The 22,942-nt window shown below is 38.3% G+C and overlaps 1 long non-coding RNA gene across 1 annotated transcript; it reads left to right on the top strand.

Annotated features, from left to right (window-relative positions):
- The first annotated feature begins 1,781 nt into the window (after positions 1–1,781).
- On the top strand, positions 1,782–4,104 carry LOC140006445 (uncharacterized). Its single transcript, XR_011814067.1, has 3 exons — positions 1,782–1,962; positions 3,026–3,088; positions 3,921–4,104. It is a non-coding gene; the product is annotated as an uncharacterized lncRNA (long non-coding RNA).
- The last annotated feature ends 18,838 nt before the right edge of the window (positions 4,105–22,942 follow it).

The following is a 22,942-nucleotide window of genomic DNA, read 5'->3' as shown; positions in this document are numbered from 1 at the left end:
AGAGAGTTTTAGTACATTAAATCTATTTTCAACGGTATAAAGTTTCCAATTTTTGGACTTACAGAACTCGAGATATGATTTTTTCAAGTGGTGTCATACAAAACTGGAATTTTCTGGTTTCAAACAAAAATGCTCTTTTAAGAACTTTCAACTTTCCTTTGAAATTGTTAGTTCATTTTATGTTTGATTTCATGGATAGATACAAGGTTTCTTTGAACATTAGACATTGATTTTGAATCTTGGTTCCTAAAGGATTAAACCTCTCTTAACGCGTTTTCTTGGTTGTCTAACTTTCTTGGTTAATTGCACATCAATTCATACTTGAGAAATGGATTTCAACCCCTACTCTTATGCCCTTGATTTCCATGACGTTGAACTCTAAAAATGGAGCGTTTTAACTAGAGTAATTCTTGGAGAATTTCACTAGTTTATGCCCGAAACTTGAAACTTTTTGTTTTAACATTTACCGTGGAAATGAGTGGAGTTTTGATAAATTCTGACTCCATTAGTTTAGAAATGTGAATGCTCCTTATATTCTAAAACTTGGGCGTAGGACTAGAAGTTTTGACAGATGAAAACAATCTCCTCTTTTCTCGATTTTAATGCCAAAATTAAGTACGGTACTTTCCTCTTTGGAATTGAGATTTCTTGCCACGACTTGAATCGAAAGCGACTTTTGAATTTTACTTGAATATTATTTCAATGATTAAGTGAGGAAGTTTCGTTTACATCGATTGGAACATGTGGCTTTCGAGTATGGGTAGCAAGAGGATATTTTTCTTATTAACCTTAGTCAAGTATCTTGGTAATAGTGGTTATGCATTTCTCAGGTGGTTTTGTGGACGCCGAAAAGCTTGTCTGACCTCTTGCTTTTGTCCTTGCTTTGCCTTGACTTTTGGTGAGTGTCAAGTGCATGTTTCATGCTATTATGATTAATATGATTATTGCACAAGTGCCACGTGAACCGTGAACTTGCTGAAACTAGAGTGTACTTTACCGCCCTTGTTCTCTCTCTCTTGATTAAATGATGCATGTTACATGAGTGTTTGTGACTTGTACTTGTACTCGAAACTATTTTACTTTTGCTTGAGACCATTTTACCTGTGCTCGAAACAGTTTTAACTGGTGAGTACTGAGCGGTAGCATGTACCACACCCTATTCGGGTGGGAGGTGCCTCTCATACCGATTGTGAGAACCCTCATTTTTAAAATACAATTTTCCCAAACTACATGCCTTGCACCAAGATTTAAACCACCTCTTATATGCCCTAGCATTATATTTTACAATGTGTTACAACAAATCCCTTGTATTGACTCTCACTTTAAAATACAATTTCCTCAAATTATTAGCCTTATCATAGGATTTAAATCATATATTATATGTCCTTACATTATATTTTCTAGGTGTTACAATAATTTTCATGCATTACACTTCATTCCTTTTTACTTGAAGTAAAACATTTTTCTTGAGTTGATTTTAATTATACACCACTTGCATTTTACCAAGTGTCTTTATATTAGTGGTAGAGATCTTACATGTAGGATTAGAGGTGTTAAAGAATGATTGGTGCACTTGGAAAGGTTAGTTAGAGGTGTTAAAGAATGATTGGTGCACTTGGAAAGGTTAAGACACCATTAGTCAAAGATTAAGAAAGAATGGGACAAGTAAGTGGACATGTGGCAAAACCTTAGCCATGTATCTTGTTTGACCAAAGGATTAGAGGAATTTTAAACCAACTTTGCTTCATTTTCCTCCAAAATTTCGTCCACCTTAAGGGCTTCCAAGGGAAGGAAGAAAACTCCATCTTCTTGCTATGACAACCTTAGTTTGATCTTGAACAAAAACCAAAAGAGAAAGATCTAGAGTTTGTGAGAAAATTTCCTTCAATTTTTGAGGTTGTTTCAAGCCTAAAGCTTCTATTGTGGTGGTTTGTTTGGTGACCAAAGCAACTTGTAAATAAGGTATGTAATCTTTACAATTTGGGTTTATGATGTTATATTATCTACTTGAGGATGAAATGGTGAAAAACAACTTGTTATGGTTGAATTTGGGGTTTAGTTTCTTGAGTTAATCAAGTAATGGTTAGGTTACTAATATGCATACCAAGTGTTTGATGAAATGTCTAATCCTTATTCATCTATGTTTATGAGGTATTGATATGCTTTAAAACCCTATATGGTCAGATGTAATACTTGGGATATGCAAAAAGTGAAAATAATGAGAAGAATGAAAGTTGGGAAAGAATTAAGTGTGCTGACCGAAATTTGTCCAGCTTGCTGTCCGAATTTTGCCCTGATGTTTCATGAATTTTTTGGCTACAAATGTGAGTGATATATTTTGGGTTATGTGTGTAGAGGTTGTCTACAAAAAAATTAGCCAATTTGGTTGAGTAAATTTTGAGTTGCAAGCAAAGGGACAAAACTGGACTAGGTCCAGAAACTTTCTATCCAGCCATGTTGTAAAGGCTATAACGTTTTACTCACTGATCCGAATTGAGTGCCGTTTGTGGCATTGGAAAATAGACTCTTAGAGCTTTAAAATGGTACCTGGCTCATGTTCTGGTTCGTCCTGAGCAATTCGTGACAAGTCGTGGAAGTCGGCTACCCGTGGGTACTGTTCATCCAAGGCAGTCCAGAAATTTCTTCTGGTTTCTTAATTTTGAGCCACTTATGTTGGGATTTTGGAAATGGTTTCTTCTAGACAAATTTAGCCTTATGAACCTAGTTTCCAATGCAACTGACGGAACCTAATTCCAACTTTCCCACAATGAGAAATGACCATTTTCCCGAGGCTGACCGGGCAAGATAGTTTAACCCGTAATGAAGTCTTTGAGCTTTAGTGAAACTTTTCTCTTGCCAAACTTTTATTTACATACTAAACTTGTTTTCCATGAACTTTCACCGTGGTTTAGACCCTATTTGCATGCCGGATTAAGTAACTTAAGCTACTCACTTGGCCTCTTACTGAACCTATACTTTACTAGGGAACGAATCCAATCATTAATGTTTTCACTCGTTGACCTAGGTTTGGGCAACGACGGTGATCGTAACTGAGACGTTTGACGTCGATTATTACTTTTGCTGACAGGTGAGTGTTCCACTACCTGCTACTTGTTATGTGAAAATTTTGTGTACTTGAAAGTATTGAATTGTTATTGATTGAGCCAAACACTGTTTTAATTAAAATTGAGGCGAGTGTGTACTTTATCGCACTCGACCTTCCTGGTTATTTTTCTTTTCACTGAGGCTCTACTTGCTGGATGAATTAACATGAAATGAGATATTGCTATACATGACTGTGCTTAAGATGCGTGGATGACATTCCACCAACTACTGTTACTGTTTGGGTACCCAACCTCATAGGTGAGTCGGTTGTATCGAGCCAGCAAGGGCTTGGTCGAGAAGGCCGATAAACCTTGAGGACTGTTTACTGTTCACTGGAAATCGAATCTTGCTTGGAGGTCCCTGGTGAAGCATAGCCGTTGTGCTTGCTTGTCGTGTTGTCCAGCACCACCAGTGATAAAATCCTCGGCTTGATACTATTTCATTGGAATCCTTGAGCATTTGAAACTCGGATTCCTGGTATACTCGAGTATTACCAAACTACTGTTTATGGAGTGCGGGCCCGGTGGGGGGTTGTTTGGTGGACGGAAACTGGTGAAAGTGGTGTTCTACGGACCTATATACTGTTACAAGTGTTGACGGAGTGTCAACAGGAGGCAATTATGATCAAGCTCAAGTGGACCTTTGGCTTTTGAAAGCCACCCGTATCCTTGAATTGAACTGTGATTAAACTGTTATCCTACTGTGTGATATTTATTTGATTATTTCTGTACTCTTATTTGGCTATGTACTTACTTGTTTTACTTGGAACCTCACTGAGCTTTAGCTCACCCCATTCCCTTTGTTTTCCTTAACAGAGCGGGAAGGCTTTTGATCAAGGGCATACTTAGCTTTATTTTGCCGTTTTGCGTTTTGAGGTTGTGACTTCCTTTTAAGCAGACTTGTAAGCTTAATTTCTTAAGTATGGTTTTATTATGTAAATTGGAGTAAAGTGTGTTAAGTTGACATGATGTTATATGTGCTAAACTGAAATGTTGGATTAGGGATTATGCTTGAATCAGGGTTTCAATTTCCGTGAGTGGATGATGTTACGTTGCTTCATTAATGATAGTAGTTCTTTGAACGACTGAGTCCTGGCGAGAGCTGGGCAGATAGTCCGCTGATACCCTAGGGTTCGCCCTAAGGAGAGGTGGGGCTGTCACACCGATTCAGTGCTATAATTGATTTTCTGAGCGGCAGCATGTACCACACCCTGTTCGGGTGGGAGGTGCCTCTCATACCGACTCCGTGCTATAATTGATTTTAAGTCGATTGGAGCGTTGTCTCATAGATCACTCATTCTTGTGGGTATGCCCAAACCCTTTGGCTAACCTCGTAACTCGAGCCGGCAAGAGCTTGGTCGAGAAGCTTGTTAAACCTTGGGAAATATTATAGTTTGATCTTTTGAGATCTTGCTTGGCATACTCGAATGGTATTGCCACCTACTGCGTGTTTGGTTCCGGATCCGAGTGGGTGTTATGGTGGATGGAGGAAATAAGTGGAGCGCTAAAGTCATGTTTTTTTTTTTTGAGTTGACGGAGAGTCAACCCCAAATGACTTCAATTGATCGAGACATGGAAATAGCTCCTGAGAGTTTCTGTATCCATTCCATGTGTGATTATTTCCTATTTCTGCAATTAAATGAAAGTTCATATTAAAGTTGCTTTTAAGTACGCTATACTTGCTTGCTGAAGTTTTCTTGGTCTCACTGAGCGTTAGCTCATCCCTTTAAGTTTGTTTTCCTTAACAAGCTTTGGAGATAGAAGTTGAAATTTCTAGACTAACGACATTTGGTTGAAGCTAGTAATCTTTTGTATGATATTGGGGACTTGTAAAGGTGTAAACATTGTTATACTCGGATGTTGTGAATTGTATTTGTAAATGGTAACCTTGGAAGTTTTTAGACCTGTATATACGCTGTACTTCTCTATTCTAAGCAATGGTTGACTTGTGGTCCTTTATTAAGTTAGAATAAGTGAGTGAGTCTTGACGAGAGTTGGGCAGGCGCCCCGCTAATACCCTAGAGTTCACCCTTGGGAGATGTAGGGGCGTCGCAATTGGTATCAGAGCGCTTGATTTGAAATACCTGGAACTGTGTTAGGAATTCTAAGTCGTGAACTTTTGGTTACAAGAAATCCGTGATAAACCTTAAGTTAAATCTTCGAATGGTACTAGTGATTATAAGAATCTAATATTTAGTTTTGTGGGTTTTGTAGGATATGGACAGTAGCAGCGACGGTGATAGGATTGAGGGACCCTCCTAAGTGATTCCATATCGCAGGGTCAGACACGGACTCCTTCTTCGGTACTCACCCGCCAGGCAGGATGGGACATGCCCTTGTCGAGAGAGGTCCTCCTACCCTAATCACTTGGTGTTAGGGATAGTCAAGGAGAGGAGACAGTTGACCCGTGACCTCAAGGTAGCACGAGCTGAGAGAGAGGAGATGAGAGCCGCTATGGAGGCTCAGACTGACAGGACTCAGGAGTTAAAGACTAGAGTAATCGAGGAGCGTCAGAGGGCTGACACCTCCTATGCTCAGTTCTAGGCGACCGATGGATGCCTCATTCGGATGGTCGAGGACGTGGGTAACCGTGTGGATGGTATTATGATTGAGTATGTGACCATATCCAAGCACTTAGAGGAGACCATGGGTGGAGGAAAATCCTGAGGAGGACCCCGAGGAGGAGCCTTCTGACGATGTAGGGTCTATTAGTTCGGTTCGCTTATATTAGTGACCTCTTAATCTTTTGACTTTTGATAAGAACTTAGAAGGGGTGATTCTTGTCTTGAGACCTTTTGTATTTTGTTGCATGTACCCCTGTATTTTAAGGCACTTGGATACCTATGTCCTGTACTTGATATTATTGACTCCTTGTATGCACTTTTGACATGTATCATGACTTTTAGGTTATGTAAAGAGCTACGTTTTAATTTTAAAGTGTTCGTGCAACTCGCTTATGTTTTAAATTTCTATGCTTATTTTCTCCTCTTTTAATTATCCATTTTGAATCCTGCTATATTGATTGGCGAGAATGTGGACGGAGTTGTGGGCATGGGTTTCAGCAACTTTGGACTCCCGAGAGAGATGAGGGATCAGCGACTAAACCGAACCAATACCCTAGGAATGAAGGGGGTGATCAAGTGGCTACGACCCTTAACTACATAACTGGTATTCTTGAGAGTTTAGCTGAGTGCCAAGGTCTTGAACTAGTCAACCAACCTAGAAACCAAGAGAGGAGTGAGGATAGATCTCTAGAGCGATTCTTGAAGTTCACTCTACTTAGGTCTTATGGAGAATCTAATCCCGAAGCAGCAGAAAATTGGTTTGAGAGGATGGTAGAGATTTTTGCTGCCCTAAATTATGCCGAGAAAAGGCAAGTGAATTTTGCTGTCTTCCAGTTCGAGGGAGCGGCGCGATTATGGTGGAATGTTGTTAGGGCGAAGTGGGAAAGGGGAGAAACCCCAACAAATTTTCCTTTTAAATGGAAAACTTCCTCGAATGGGATCCTTTCGATTTTTATATCGAAATTATATTCTCATGAAGTTGTTCCAATTTATTGATTTGCATCCAGTTATCTTGTGACAGCCCCACCTTCCCCTAAGGCGTACCAAAGGGGTTACCGGACTGTCTACCCAGCTCTCGCCAGGACTACTAAAACGGTCAAACACTAACTCAAGTCGTTCGGGAAACTATTAGCGCGCTTAACGAAACCGACAATCGAGAAACGGAAAATGGAAACCAAAACGTAAAGCGAATAGTGATTGCCACATCACAATCCGCCAAGATTCAATCAAATACAAGTAATTTCCAACAATCCCCGAAAGGAATACATACAAGCCAAATATAATATATTGAACAGGAGTACACACACTATTACAAACCACAGTCGTATGTTTACAAGCCAAAAGAAAACATTTAAATCCAAATACAATTAGGGTTTCAACTATTGAGGAGCTATACAAAATCTCTCAACTAGCTCTACTCAACTCATTCTTCCAAATCAAAAGTCCAAAAGACAATTCCCTGTAAGGAAAACAAAATTAACGGAGTGAGCTTTCGCCCAATGAGGTACTATCACGTAAACATACCAAGAGCACATAAACATAAGAATATTCAATCCAAATACGTACATCAAGTAAGCAAAAGCAATAACACCCAAGTATACGGAATAAAAGGATACGGATGGCTCTCAAGAGCCCTTTTCCGCTTTTGCCATACTTGATCTCATCTCATTGACCCTCCGTCAATGTATACTAGGTAATCATGACCGTAGACTCCTCTTTACTCCAATTATCCGTCCACCTCACTTTCCCCTTACCGGGTCCGAACACCAAACAGTACAGAATTGGTATTACTCGAGTATACCGGAATCAAGGGTCTCATACCCAAAGATTCCCAAATACAGTCCCCATGGCTTGTCAAATGTCCCCGACCAAGTCCTTACTGGCTCGAGTCCATTGACTTCCAATGAGGTAAAGCTCAGAGTGAACAGTAAAGGTCGGCATCCAAGCGACACCAAATCAAGTACAGTCAAGAGTATTTGAGTGATATAATAAACAAACAAGTAGGCCTAATATAATAACCCGTCAAGGAGGCCAGAGAGTACGAGAGTGGTAAAGTACACCCTCGCCTCATCTAGTCCAAACAATCATCACAACTAGTCCCAATCACAGAATTCAAGTACAAGGAAGCCACGGAATAACAAACATGTGAGTAGTACACTCACCAAGTCAAACAAAGTAATTTCACAAGTTTTCCCCCGAAGTGAGCCTCGGTCACTGGCACGTCCTATAATAATCAAGAAAGTACAATTAAACTCAAACATGAGTCGAATACCTGTTTCTAGGAACTATTAAGGCAAGAACCAAATATAACTTGGAAATGAAAAATACATAACATTTAGGGTTAAAAGTAGGAACAACCCCTAAAACCGTTCACTTCTATCCAATCTCATCCCAACTCACAAGAATCTAATACCCTAGACACTTGGACAGCATTTCCCCTAAAATTTCAGCTTTACCAACCTACAAGACAACCATTGAAAGCCATCCAACACAACCACAAGCATCCAAACAATTCATAAGCCATTCAATATACTTCATTAAGGTCACAATACCCCTTAATTATAGCCAATTAGAAGCTCAACCATCAACCATAGAAAACCCCCAATTAGAAACCCTAAATCTGAAATTTTCTGCACAAGTGGAAATTTTCCGCAATTAACTACAATTAACACACAAGAGAGCTATAAAACACCATTTAGAACCACCAATTCAAGCCCAATCATATCCATCATAGGAAAACAGAAAATTCCAAAAAAAATCAGAAAATTAGGTAACTTCACTCCAATCCACCAAATCTTCCGTAAAATCACTTATATAGCTACCATAAGGCACCAATTGGCCAAAATTAGAAACAAAAGATGAGTTCCAAGCAAGATACCTTAGTTCTTCAAGAAAGGTTGTAGCTTAGGAGGTTTCCTTCCAAAAAAACACCACCAAGTTCTTCAAACACCCTTAGCAAGATGATTTTATGGACTAATTCAAGAAACAATCGGTTAATTTTCAAGATTTGGCAAGGATTTGAAGATGAAAGGTTGAAGATTTCTTTCCTTTGTTGGCTAGAAAGGTTCGGCTATGAGGAGATGAAGAATGAAGACAACTTGGTCAAAATTAGACTTTAAGTAAAGTAAGGAAAGTTAAGTCAAAAGTTAGGTAAGCTTAGTCCAACAACAATTGGACACTTGGCACTTTGTTTTTGCTAGAGTTATCCTCTTGTCCCTCTATGATTAATCCATCTAGGTAACCTCCAACTATCTCCTAATACCTAGTAATAAATCCCTATACACAAAATTTAACCTAATTGGCCGAATTTCTCTCACTTAATGCACTAGTGGGTCCCACGTCCAAAATACGTTCCTAATTTCTCACGAATTACCTTATACTAGCAAAATGATTTAAAAACTATATTTACTGATAAAATGTTGATAAAAGTAATATAATAAAGAAAATAAAGGAAAACGGGTGCACAGGAATAAAATAATAAATAAATAATAAATTTTGTTTTTTTTTCTCTGGGTTCTCACATATCTAACCAAAAAAATCGCATCACCAACATTAGGGCAGCCAGCAAATAGGCTTCTTGTGAGAGCCCGTAATTTTCTTAAGTACTAGGTTTTATTTTTTTTTCTTTTAATTGCACGTTTTTTCACATTTTATTTATTTTAAAAATTGTGAAAATAATTTTTATGAGTAAATATAGTTTTTAGATGATTTTCTAGTATTGGTTAGTTTTTTGAGAAATTAAGAGCGTATACCGGACGTGGGACCCACTAGTGCGATAAGTGTGGTAAATGTGGTTCATTTGGAGTAGTTTTGTATACATGGTTTATATTACACGGTGTTATGAGATAATTAGGGGTTTGTTTAGTTCATTAATTCTTGCAAGACAAAAGAAATGAGATAAGCTTGGAATGGACACATGTCGCCTTGTGATTGGAGCTTGGCATTTGACTAGTCTTTCTTTACCTTTACTAAACCAATTTTGACCAAAATTTGTCTTTCATTTTCACCTTCTTGGCCGGCCAACTCTAGAGAGAAAAGAAAGAGAGCTCTTCAATTTTTGCTCCCTTTTCTTGCCAAAATCTTGTAATCCAACCATTTATTTCTTAAATTCCTCCATAAAACTTACTTGCTAGGAGTGATTGAAGTGCTTGGTGGTTTTTGTTTGGAGGGAGAGACTCTCATCTACATTGTATCTAGTGTTTGTAAGGTAAGTGGTTAAGAAATTGTTTCCTTGATGGTTATGAGGTGAAATTAGTAGGTGTGGTAGTTGAACAAGTGATTTTTTGGATGATTTCATGACTTATGGTGAAGATTGATAACATTTTCTATTTAACCATGAATTTTCTGATTTAATATGATTCATATGTTGTGGCTTTGTATGATGATTGGAAATGATATTGAAGGAAGCTAGAAGGTGGAAAGTGTGGTTAATTACAAGAAATTTCTGTTTTGGAAGGAAAATGGGAAAGTTAGGGTTCATTATCTTACATTGTGTCCGGTTTTATTCCACCATGTTAGAGGCCGAATTGGCCTTGGATTAAAACATTAAAGTTGTAGGGAATGATATTTTAGAGGTGCCTACAAAATTTCAGGTCAATCGGAGTAGCGTAGCTTGAGAAAAGTTTGAATTACCCTTGCTGTCCTGGTTTTACCCGAATGTGAGAATTGCGTCTGTAATTGGTTGTTTTGGTTGGGATTGCTTCAGAATTAGTTGTTGAGGTCTTCTGATGAATTGTATCCCTGTTTCTTAGCTTTCGGATGGCTTTGGAATTTCTGGATTTGGACTTAGGTAGCCTGTTTTATGATGTTTGCACCAGAATACGATTTGTGAATCTGTTTTTCCGGTTCTGGTGTAGTATCTTGCATTTTTTATCTGGTTACACTCGAAACTGGACAGAGTTACCTTCTGGAACATTGTAGCCCTATCTCTTAGCTTCGAAACGGTGGGTCTTGCACCTTCATCCGATAATCGTAGTGCCTTTGGTGCAAAAACCGCAAAATGATGTCAAAAACTGTTTTTTCAGGGTTAAAGCTTAACTCCATTTCCGAATTTTCTGGTTTCCTCTAATGCTTATGTATGCTTATGGAACCCTCTTTCGGTAGTATATGGCATTGGTTTATGACTTGTAATCGAGTCTTATTGTGCTTATTGGAATATTTTAGGGCTTGACTTTCATTTCCGGTCATTTTCCTAGCTAAATTCTGTACTTGAATGACTTTAAGCCTAGTGAACGGCTTTTGGAAATGAGATTATTTTGTGTGAGATGTTGGGACTGATTTGAGGAAATAATGAAGCCATTAATGGCTGGAAAATAGGTAAACACAAGGGATTTGCTGCCGAAATTTTACTTGAAGGCTAGTTGGATTCCGACTTGTCTTTGGTCCAAGTACTTTTTGCCGCAAAATTTTATAACCCTTTTTAGTTTAGTTTTGCGTTTGGTTTGTGAAACCCTAGATATTTCCGTCCATCAGTCCAAATGCCCCGTTTCGTTTTAAAGTCATTTTTATGCGTTTTACTCATCATTTATTGGGTTTCTTCGATTTCACCTAATTGGTTGCGCTATATTCTTTTTCGTTGAATCTTAGGTTTTCTCGGTGATTAAGGATACTATCCAGAAGGATATTTTGCACGTTATTTTGCATAATTAGGTGAGTGTTCCTTGTTTGTTGTATTTTCTTGACTTCATGACTTGTATTATTGGTTGATAACGTGTTAAGTGCTTTTAATGATTAGCCAAAATGAGTTTTCTAGGTAAGTGTGTACTTTATCGCACTCAGCCTAAATGATTGTGAAATTTCAATGATTGAACGATAGAAATGTTACTTGCGCATGAATGTAAGCCTTTTGGCTGAACTGGCCACTGCCCCTTGTTACCGATCGACTCGAGCCAGAAGCGGACTCGGTCGGGCGATATGGTGACCTGGGTGAACGTTTGGTATACTCGAGTATTACCTTGTAGGTTGGTGGAGCCTAACCAATTTCCAGGAGGGGGTGAATGAAATGAACGAATGAACGAACGAACGAGGGTTTATTTACAAAAATGAAATTTTCAAATGATTGGAGGAATAAGGGGAAATGTCAGGAGAACGAATGGATGATCGAATGAATTGCTCCCTGTGAGCCGTATCCTTTTAATGTATGTGTTCTTATTGCTTTCCATGCTAAATGTTTCTTGAATTATTGATTATTGATGGTCAATGTATTGGCTTTGTTGTTTAATTACATGTTCGGAACCTCACTGAGCTTTTAGCTCATCCCTTTAGTTTTGTTTTCCTTATCAGGGGAAGGCGAGCAAGGGCGAAAGCTCTGTATCGACTGGCTGGGTCTAGTTTTGGTTTTGTTTTGGTTCTCGCCCTAGTGCTTGGCACGGGCTGGTTGTATGGTGACTTGAGAACTGTTGTATTCTCGAAGGTTGTACTTCTTTCTGAGATAGTAATGTATATAAGTTTTATTTTAAGTTTTGGACCCTCGTTTTGCTCTTTCTTGTAGTTCTATTTTTGATTTGTGTGAGTGAATGACTGAGTCCCGGCGAGAGCTGGGCAGGCGGTCCGCTGAACCCTCTGGTTCGCCTAAGGGGGAAGTGGGGCTGTCACACTTCTCCGCCACGTCCCGAACTTTGACCGAGCATAGTGCATCTTTGCTTGCTGGCTTGATAGCTGGGATTCACCGATCCTTGATTCCTAGTATGTGCCCACTGTCCCTCCCCTCAAATCATAAATATGGACTGTGCCCTACCCCTGCTTGAAGCAAGATAAAGGAATTCGTTTTTCCGTTGCCTCGGTAGCAGTAGATTCCGCCACTTAACTACTCTGTTCTTTTTAGCTAAAAGTAGGCAACCTTTCGGTCTTGGTTGGACTTGAGCAAACTTTGAGAGGGAGTTTAATGCCAAGTTCCTCCCGCCAATGATACAAGAAAAAAAATGGAGGATAATTTTATTAAGTTGAAGCAAGGAAAATAGCTGATCTGCGGTAATCCTAAGCATCAGATTTCAAGTTGCCCTAACACCTCTAAGGAAGGCGGAAATACTCAGCAACCTGCTAGGTCCGCTGCAAAACAGTCGAGTGCCAGAGGAAGTGATTAATGCTAATGGCTGTGAGTGGGATCCAAGTAGTGGGAGTCTACGAGTGGGGATGGATCTAACTTCACTTGGGAGGTAGGAGTTGTGGTTATGCCTTAGTCTAGACTGACACTTTTAGAGGTTGTAATCTTTTGTATAGGGGATAAAGTTCTTTCGTTGTTTTGTGCATTTGCGACTTAGCACGTTTTGCTATGATCTTGTTTGTTTCCCATTTTTTTTTGAAATGATTTGATGAATTTATCCTAACTTGATATAACTAATATGATCTTTTATGACATATGAAAATTTACTTTGCTTTTAATTGATTTTATGGTTTATATGTATATTTAATTTATTGTCCAACACCTTTAGGCTTGTGATAAGACATGGACGGTAGAAGACTTGGTTGAAATCGTGCTCCAGGGTGTAGGCAACCCCAAGGTCTTAGGGGTGACTAAAGATCTGCGGTGGACAAAAATTAGGAACTTAGGGTTGAAACTGGGGACCAATGTTTGATTGCCAACTTGATGTATTAAATTTGTGAGATTTGGGTTGGTGAAAGTAAATAGTTGACAGATTTAATGAGTCTAATAATTAAGGGACATGACGTGACACTTGGAATGGATTGGTTTGCTCGTTACCATACTCAGTTGGATTGTAAGATGAAATAAGTAGAATTATGCATTACATGGAAAGCAACTTTGAAGTTAGATGTGAGGGATAGACTAGCAACGTCTATTTTAATTTTTGGGATTTGAGTTAGGAAATTATTGAGTAGAGAGACTAAAGGGTATCTAGCCTTTCTTATAAATACACCTGCAGATAAGGTGAAGTTGGAAAACGTGCCAGTAGTGAAAAAGTTAAGACACAATCAAATTCCCTAGTGAATGTTTTATAGAGAAATCACGGAATTTAGAGAACAACTTGGGAGGTGGAAGAGGAGATTCGAAAGAAGTATCCAGAGTTATTTGTAAACCAAAATATAAATTTCGAGGATGAAATTCTTTTAAGGGAGGAAGGATGTGGGGACCTAAAAATTTCTTTATTTTATATAATTTTATTTTCTTTTTTCTTTTTCGAATGCATTTTCTATACCTCACTTTATTGTCTTAATCTTCTAAATATTTGTGATACCCCAACTTTTAGGATGCTATTGTTGTTTAGTCTCAAAGAGAATATTACTATTTTTTTATTTAAGACATTGTTTTGTTTTAAAACAAGAAAATCCTAAATTCTAAAAACCCTAAAGTCTAAACAAAAACTCTAGTTTAGTTGTGACTAATCGGTTTTTTAAATCTCTCATATTTTAATCGAAACCCTACTTTTAATGGAATTGTAAAATCCCACACATTTTTTTAAAATTCCTTTTACTTGGAAATTATTACTTTATAATAACCTCACTACCCAATCACCCCACAATAAGTGCAAATGAATATAGAAGTATGGGTTTTTCCTTTTCGTTTTCAAGTTAGCGCGAATTAGGGTTTTACGCCTATCCATGGTATGACTATCCAGTACGGAGTGTGGATCAAATTTGGTGATTAAGAGTGAGTTTTAGATGACATTAAGTGTGTGATTGGAAGTGAGAATAATAAGTTAGAGAATTATAAGTGAAAACCCTAGTACGCGCAATTTAAAAAAAATCGGGTTGAACCGATGGATACCGTTTGTTACCGATTGAGTACACCACTTGACCACCATTTTCTTACCATAAAATAACCTTGAAATTAGTGCAAAATATCAGCCCTTAATCCAGCTTAAGATGGCCAAAAATATTAACCAAGAAAAGGGAAAAAAAAGGAAAAATTGAGGTTGAATCTTGTGGTGACACTTGGCGGTCATCCACCTAACTTTGACCCAAACCAATTACCATCTTATAAACCTTCTTGAAGCTTAATTTTCTCCTCCATTCCAGCCTCTTGGTCATGAGTTTGAGAGAAAAAAAAGAGAGGAAGACAAGCTAGCAACTTCACCTTGAATCCAACTTAGTTGAGTGAAAATCCAAAATCCAAACCGATTAAACTTTCATTTTAGTGCTTAGATAGTTGTGTGTGGTAAAAGTTTGGAAAGAAAGTGTTTGGTTTCTCACCTACAAGGAGCTTTAGGAAGGTACTATGGCTGCCTATCCCTTTACTCTTCATTAATCTTGTTTAAGTTTGCATAGAAACTCATATTCTTGGTTTATGACAGTAAATTTGCTAGTTTGGAATGATATGTGTAATATGGAGCTAGGGTTTACATTTTTAGCCTTGCTTATGGTTATTCATCTAGTAATGGATGTCATAGTGTTAGTAATTGTTGGTTTTGATGCTTGAATGCTTACTAGATATGAAATTCTAGAGGAAAAGTTCAAATTCCAGGTTTAAGTTTTCATATTCCCCTGTTCTGCCTAGTTCTAGTTCACCATGTTAGAGGCCAAATTAGGCTTAGACTAAAACATAAAAGTTGTAGAGAATCATGTTTTATAGTTGCCGACAAAATTTCAGATCAATCCTCAAGAAAATACAAAAATACCCCTGAGACTGCCCTAGGTAGAGTCCAGCAGACAGTTTTGACATTGCCTCACGTTGGCTGCATTTTTTCACCTTGATCCATATCAAACCAGTCTTTGGACAAAACATGAAACTTTTAGCCCTATGTCTTAGCTTTCCAACGCCCCTAAGAATGCCTTAATCAGACTTTGGTAGCCTGAGTTATTGTCATTTACGCATATTGCAGTTAACTAGCCCGAATGTGAGATTTTGGTTCTGTAATTTGAAATTTTGACCTAGATACATTAGGAACTGGACTGAGTGGTCTGCATCAAAGTTGTAGGTCTTTCTCTTAGCTTCAAAATGGTATCTTGTACACCTTAAACCGATGACCACAGCTTCTATTATAATTAAAATCGTAAAAGGTGTCAAAAGTATGAAATGTCCGTTTGCGCCTTTGGGTGCGGACGCGCGACCGTTTTCATTTCCGCGCAGGCGTACGTGCATTTCTCAACTATTTTTGCCATTTTCGACCATTTAGGACTATTTTGTTATTTTGTTACCATTCCAGCCGTTGCGGCTAATTTCGACAATCTTGTGGCCTTAATGTCGTTTTTGACCGTTTTGACTATTTTTGACCGGTTTCGATCATTCAAGTTATAAACTGCTATTGTATGGCCGTTTCACTTATGTGTGTATATAAGCTGTCAATACAAACTGTGAGGCTTTTGACGGTGATGGTCAAGCTCAGTGAATTGTATCGTTTTTCGTGCCAAGCTTTATCAAGTGGGTAATTGGGTTGTGTATTGATGTGAAATTGTTAAAGTGCTTTGTATATGTTAAATGGATACTTAGGCGAGGGTGTACTTTATCTCACTCGACCTAAGCCCATCCTTTGTTTTGATTTAAAATGTGAGAATACATGCTTTGTGCTGAGTAACACCCTTTTGCTGTGTGCTGATGGGGGTGATTACGTGACTTAAATTGAACCCCATTTGCTGTGTGCTATTTGGGGTAAGTACTTTGTTGTGTACTTTATTAAGAGATACCATCTATTGAGAGATCGGATATCTCAAGGCTTGGTTCCAGCCCGGTTCCAAGGGTAGACGAACTATTCTAGCCAGCCGGGGCTTGGTCGAAGTTAGTTCCATGCTAACCTTGGAATTTAGTTTTTTGTTAAAGCTTTGATGAAAGCTAAGTTCTTGTTTTGCTCAAGCTGCTGTGTGCTGTTGACTGGCCAGCGGGGGTTGATAAGGTGAACGGGGAAAGTTAAGTGGAGTCTACGGACCATGAGTACTTTGGTTGACAGAGTGTTAATAGGCGTTCAAGCTCGGGGAATTGAATTGGCTTTGGAGCCACCCGTATCCTACCATTGTGATGTTACATTTCTGTAATGATGCGAAATATTTGGATTTATATGTTTATCTGAATGTGCTTTTACATTTAACCCCAATTATTCACTAAGCATATAGCTTACCCTGTTCTATTTGTTTTCCTTAGTAGGGGCCGACGCGGGGATCGCTCAAGTAAGTGTGTAGACTTTTGGTTATAGACTAGTTGACTTTGTACCTATTATAAGTTGACTAGTAAGATGTATATAGTTGTCGTGGTGGTTGTAGTATCTAGGGTTTACTTTCTGGTACTCGTGATATGTAATTCTTGGAGAATTGGATGTAATATTTGAAATTTATCTTGTAATTCATTTGAGGACTGTAGTGAGTGAGTGAGTCCCGGCGAGAGCTGGGCAGGCGACCCGCCGAACCCTGGGGTATGCCTTAGAGGGAGGTGGAGCCGTCACAATATTTTTACAAGTTAATCACATTTTAAATCATTTTCAATATATAAGTTAGTGCATGTTAAGTTTGAAGTGCATTTTGGAAGTGCGACCCGCTAATGCGATAAGTGCAATAAATTTTTGAAGGTTAAAAGTGTGAGAACCCATAAATTTCTTTATTCTAGGCTTTATTTTATTTATTTGCACGCCTTTTATGCATTTTCTTTATTAGGAAAATTTTGTAGAAAATTTTTACGAGTAAATATAGTTTTTAGATGATTTTTCTAGTACCGGCTAGTTTTTGAGAAATTAAGAGCGTATACCAAACGTGGGACCCGCTGTGCGGAAAGTTCGGTAAAATTCGGCCAATTAGGTTAAGTTTGGGATACTGGGATTAATTTACTAGGTGCTAAGAGATAATTAGAGATTGTTATATGGATGAGAGTGGAGAGACAAAAGGATAACCATGTATTAATTATAGTGACAAGTGTCACTTGGAGAACTAGTCATACTTTTTGACCACTACTCATTACTTTACCAAATAAATCAAAAATTGACCCAAAAATCACTCAAAATTCCAAGCTCATGGCCGGTCCTCTCTAAGGGAGAAAGAAAAGAAAACTCATCACTTTCTTAGCCCCAATCTTGCTCAATCTTTCATTCCAACCGGTTAATCTTCAAATTACTCCATAAAACCTCTTAGTTTAGTGGTATTAAGGTTGGTTGTGAAGTGGTTTGGAGGAGCAAGGTGCTAAAGTGGGTCTTTTCTTGGGTTTGCAAGGCATGTGACCAAGGAACCTTCCCTTTGATCCTAATAATGCTTAATTAGTGACTTATGTGAGATGAAGTGATGATTTTAGGTGTTGTTTCATGATTTTGGTAGAAATTGGTGAAGTTTTATATTTATTTATGATTTTTCTATTTTCATATGAGTAATATTGTGTGGCCATGTATGATGGTCTAGTATGGGTTAGAATGAAGCTTTGGTATGATAATTGTAATGATTAGTGGAAAATTTCTGGTTTGAAGCAAAAAAATTCCAGAATTAGGGTTTCTATTAGGCCTGTTCTGTCCGGCACTGTTTCCCCTAGTTACAGGCCGAATTAGCCTTGGGTTAAAACATGAAAGTTGTCGAGGATGATATTTTATAGTTGCCTGCAAAATTTCAGGCCAATCTGAGCAGCGTAGCCTGTGAAAAGACTGAAATACCCCTGCTACCCTGTTTCTGTCCGAAACTGAAATTCAGCTTTGGTAATTGGTTAATTTGATTTGGAATACTACTGATTTGGTTGTTGATGTCTCTTAATAAATATAGCCTGGTATCTTAGCTTTCGGATGGCTCTGGAATCACTTGAATTGAACTTAGGTAGCCTGAATTATGGTTATTTAACCAGAATGCGGTTTGTTAACCTGTTTTTACAGTTCTATTGTAGTACATTGAACTTTTGACCTAGTTGCACTACAAACTGGATTGAGTGGCCTTCTTCAACATTGTAACCCTTTCTTTTAGCTTAGAAAAGGTGTATATTGTACATTCATCCGATAATCGTAGTGCTAGTGGTGCCAAAACCGCTAAACGATGTCAAAAACTGTTTTTAGGGTTTAGAGTTTAGCTTCATTTCCGGACTTTCCCTAGTTCACTTTAGTACTTATACGTTCTAATGGAGCCTTATTTTTGATAGTATGTGGAATTGGTTTATGACTTGTAATCGAGTCTTATTGTGCTTGTTTGAATATTTTAGGGCGTGACGGTGATTAAAGACGCTCTTTGGGTGGAAGTTTATGAAATTTCACTTGCATGCTTGGTGAGTGTACTACTCACTTGCTTGTTACTGTGTGGCTTTGTTATATTTGAACTTGATGCCTTGAACGCTTATTTGCACTGTTGAAACTGATTAAAGTGAGGGTGTACTTGATCGCTCTCACTCCTTTTGTATTATATATGAATGTTTACCGTGAAATTGAATGATACATGCAAATACTTGAATTGGTGTCGTATGGACGAGTATCCAACGGCCTTACTGTTATCACTGAGCTCAACCCTATTGGTGGTCAATTGAATCGAGCCGGCAAGGGTTTGGTCGTGAAAATTGACGAGCCATGGGGACTGTTATAAGGAATCATTGAGTATGAGGCTCTTGGTTCCGGTATACTCGAGTATTACCAAATTTATACTGTATGGAGTTCGGGCCCGGTAGGGGTATGTTGGGTGGAAGGAATGGAAGTAAAGTGGGGCCTATGGTTGGTTACTTGGCAAACATTGACGGAGGGTCAATGAAGTCCGATCAAGTACACAAGCGAGGAAGGGGGCTCTTGAGAGCCGTCTGTATCCTTTTACCCATTCTATTGATGTGTACTCTTCGGTTACTTTTATTAGATGAATTGGAATGACATGCTTTCTGCTTATATGAACTTCGTTGCCTGAGTGGTAGTATTTCACTGGGCGTAAGCTCACTCTATTCCTTTTGTTTTCCTTACAGTAATTTGAATACTTTTGGAAAGGTTATGGATGTTGGTTGCCGAGTTGAGCTTATGTAAATATATTTTGAATAGCTCCCTTTTGGGCAAAACCCTAAATGTATTTTGAGCTAATTATCTCCCTTTTGTTTTGTAAATTACAAACGTATGTATATAACACTGTTTAACCCTGTTTATGGGTCCTATTTGGTTTGGAAATAGTTTTCCGAGTTATATGACATGGCACCCACTATTCACCGACGGTTTGATTTGCGTTTGGCTATTTTGTGATTTCGGCTTGTGTGAGTGCGTTTTATTTTCCCGGAACGTTTTAGATCGTGTTTGCCTGCACTGTTAGTCCTGGCGAGAGTTGGGCAGGCAGCTCGCTAACCCCTCTGGTTCGCCTTAGGGGGAGGTGGGGCTGTCACAAAAAGGGAGTTTCGTACAAAAGAATATTATTTTATAAGGTGTTAAGAGATAATTAGGGATTGGTTAGATATTTTAGTGATTAGAAGATAATAGGATGGGGATTAATTTTTGGATGGACTATTGTCACACATTCATGGAACTTTGACTGTGACTTGGTCTACCCTTAGCCTTTAAGTAAAAGAAAATTGACGAAACAATTCTATTTCCTTTCTTTCTTTTCTCCTTAGCCGTGCACATCATCCTCCAAATTAGCCAAGGAAGTCCCAAATTTCCTTCTCCTCTTGGCCGGCCCTTCCCTTGCCATTTTAGCCAAAAAATTTCAGCTTCCTTCTCTTCCTTTTTGCTTCCAAAACTCACTTCAATCTTGCTCATCTTCTTGGTTCTTCACTCCAGCTTAGAAAGGGACTTGGAGGAGGAAGACTCTTGGTGGTTGGAGCTGGTTTCCTTGTGGTCTCACTTTCTACTCTTGAAGAAGGTAAAAACTCCTCAAAGGCCTCATTTTCTTTCACCTCTTAACTAGATTTTGGTTAGTTTTAACTAGTTAAGCATTGGGTTGTTGATGGGTTCTTTGAACCTTGATTATAGGTAGATGTCTTGAGGTGGCTTCTTAGGTAGTGGCCTTAAGGAATTATTGTGTGTTTAGTTGGTTGATTCCCTCATTTTAATTTCAAATTTTGTGATTATTTTGATGCCAAAATGCTTGTTATATGTTGGTGTTTATGTGTGTAAATTATCTCCCAAAAAGCATTTCATTTGGTTGAGAAAAGGTTAGGTTAAAGTGAGAATGCAAACCAAGAAAATTTCTGATCAAGGTAGCAGACCAGTGTGTGTTCAACAGGCCATAACTTTTTGTATAGGAGTCAAAATCAAGTACCGTTTATGGCATATGAAACTAAACTCTGAGAGCTTTCCAACGGTATAAAATACCCTGCTAATTCATTTCCTATGAGCCATATTGAACTGGCAAAGTTGATTGATTTTTACCTACTGTTTTACCCGTGAGACCTACACAGCTGCAAATTGTAGCTCATTTTTGTTCCCCTTGTGAAATGAATTTGAAGACAGTTTCTTCTAGTGATTTTTAACATTTTCAATCTAGTTTCCAACGCCATAAACCACAACAATTTTGAACTTGTGTAGCCTTAGTTATGACTTGATTTCAAAACTGTGTCAAGTGCTCAAAAACTGGAATTTCGTGAACCAAGTCCCAAAAATCAGCCTTCCAAAAATTGTTGTATCTTGGTGTAGAAAGGTCCGTATTGAGTTCCATTTATTGCATTTGAGACTAGACTTGGAATTCTTTTAGTGGTATAAATTTCAAGGGTTAATTCAATTTCTATGAATTTTCCCAAATTTTCAAATTTCACCGAAAATGCAAGACTGTTTGCCCTTTTCCTACTGAAACAGTGATTTGAAGCTAAGATTTGACTAATTTTGGATTTGAATCTGGAAAAAGTGCATTCCAGAGAGTTTTAGTACATTGAATCTAGTTTACAACGGTATAAAGTTTCCAATTTTTGGACTTATAGAACTCGAGATATGATTTTCCAAATGGTGTCATACAAAACTAGAATTTTCTGGTTTCAAACAAAAATGCTCTTTTAAGAACTTTCGACTTTCCTTTGAGATTGTTAGTTCATTTTAAGTTTGATTTTATGGATGGATACAAGTTCTCTTTGAGCATTAGACCTTCATTTTGAATCTTGGCTCCTAAAGGATTAAACCTCTCTTTATGCATTTTCTTGATTGCCTAACTTTCTTGGTTAATTGCACCTCAATTCATACTTGAAAAATGGATTTCAACCCCTAGTCTTATGCCCTTGATTTCCATGATGTTGAACTCTAAAAATGGAGAGTTTTAACTAGAGTAATTTTTGGAGAATTTCACTAGTTTATACTCGAAACCTGGAACCTTTAGCTTTAACATTTACTATGGAAATGAGTGGAGTTTTGATGAATTCTGACTCCATTAGTTTAGAAATGTGAACGCTCCTTTTATTCTAAAACTTAGGCATAGGATTAGAAGTTTTGAGAGATGAAAACCATCTCCCATTTTCTCGATTTTCGTGCCAAAATTAAGTATGGTACTTTCCTCTATGGAATTGAGATTTCTTGCTACGACTTGAATTGAAAGCGACTTTTGGATTTTACTTGGGTATTATTTCAATGATTAAATGAGAAAGTCTCTTTTACTTCGATTTGAACATGTGGCTTTCGAGTGTGGGTAGCAAGAGGATATTTTTCTTATTAACCTTGGCCGAGTACCTAGGTAACAGTGGTTATGCATTTCTCAGGTGGTCTTGTGGATGCTGAGGAGCTTGTCTGACCTCTTGCTTTTGTCTTTGCTTTTCCTTGACTTTTGGTTAGTGTCAAGTGCATGTTTCATGCTATTATGATTGATATGATAATTGTACAAGTGGTACGTGAACCGTGAACTTGTCGAGACTAGGTTATACTTTACCGCCCTTGTTCTCTCTCTCTTGATTAAATGATACATGTTACATGAGTGTTTGTGCCTTGTACTTGTACTCGAAACTGTTTTACTTTTGCTCGAAGCCATTTTACTTGTACTCGAAACTGTTTTAACTCGTGAGCACTATTCGGGTGGGAGGTGCCTCTCATACCGACTCAATACTATAATTAATTTTCTGAGCAACAACATGTACCACACCCTGTGCGGGTGGGAGGTGCCTCTCATACCGACTCAGTGCTATGACTGATTTTAAGTCGATTGGAGCATTGTCTCATTGACCACTCGTTCTTGTAGGGACACCCAAACCCTTTGGCTAATCTCGTAACTCGAGCCGGCAAGGGCTTGGTCGAGAAACTTGGTAAACCTTGGAAAATATTATAGTTTGATCTTTTGAGATCTTGCTTGGCATACTCGAATAGTATTGCCACCTACTACGTGTTTGGTTCCGGATCCGAGTGGGCATTTTGGTAGATGGAGGAAGTAAGTGGAGCGCTACGGTCATGTTATTTTTTTTTGAGTTGACGGAGAGTGAACCTCAAATGACTTGAATTGATCGAGACATAGAAATAGCTCCTGAGAGTTTCTATTTCCTTCCATTTGTGTTTATTTCCT

The sequence above is a fragment of the Coffea arabica genome, chromosome 1c (genome assembly GCF_036785885.1).
Source record: "Coffea arabica cultivar ET-39 chromosome 1c, Coffea Arabica ET-39 HiFi, whole genome shotgun sequence".
Taxonomy (NCBI): domain Eukaryota; kingdom Viridiplantae; phylum Streptophyta; class Magnoliopsida; order Gentianales; family Rubiaceae; genus Coffea; species Coffea arabica.
This window is presented reverse-complemented; position numbering and strand designations above follow the sequence as displayed.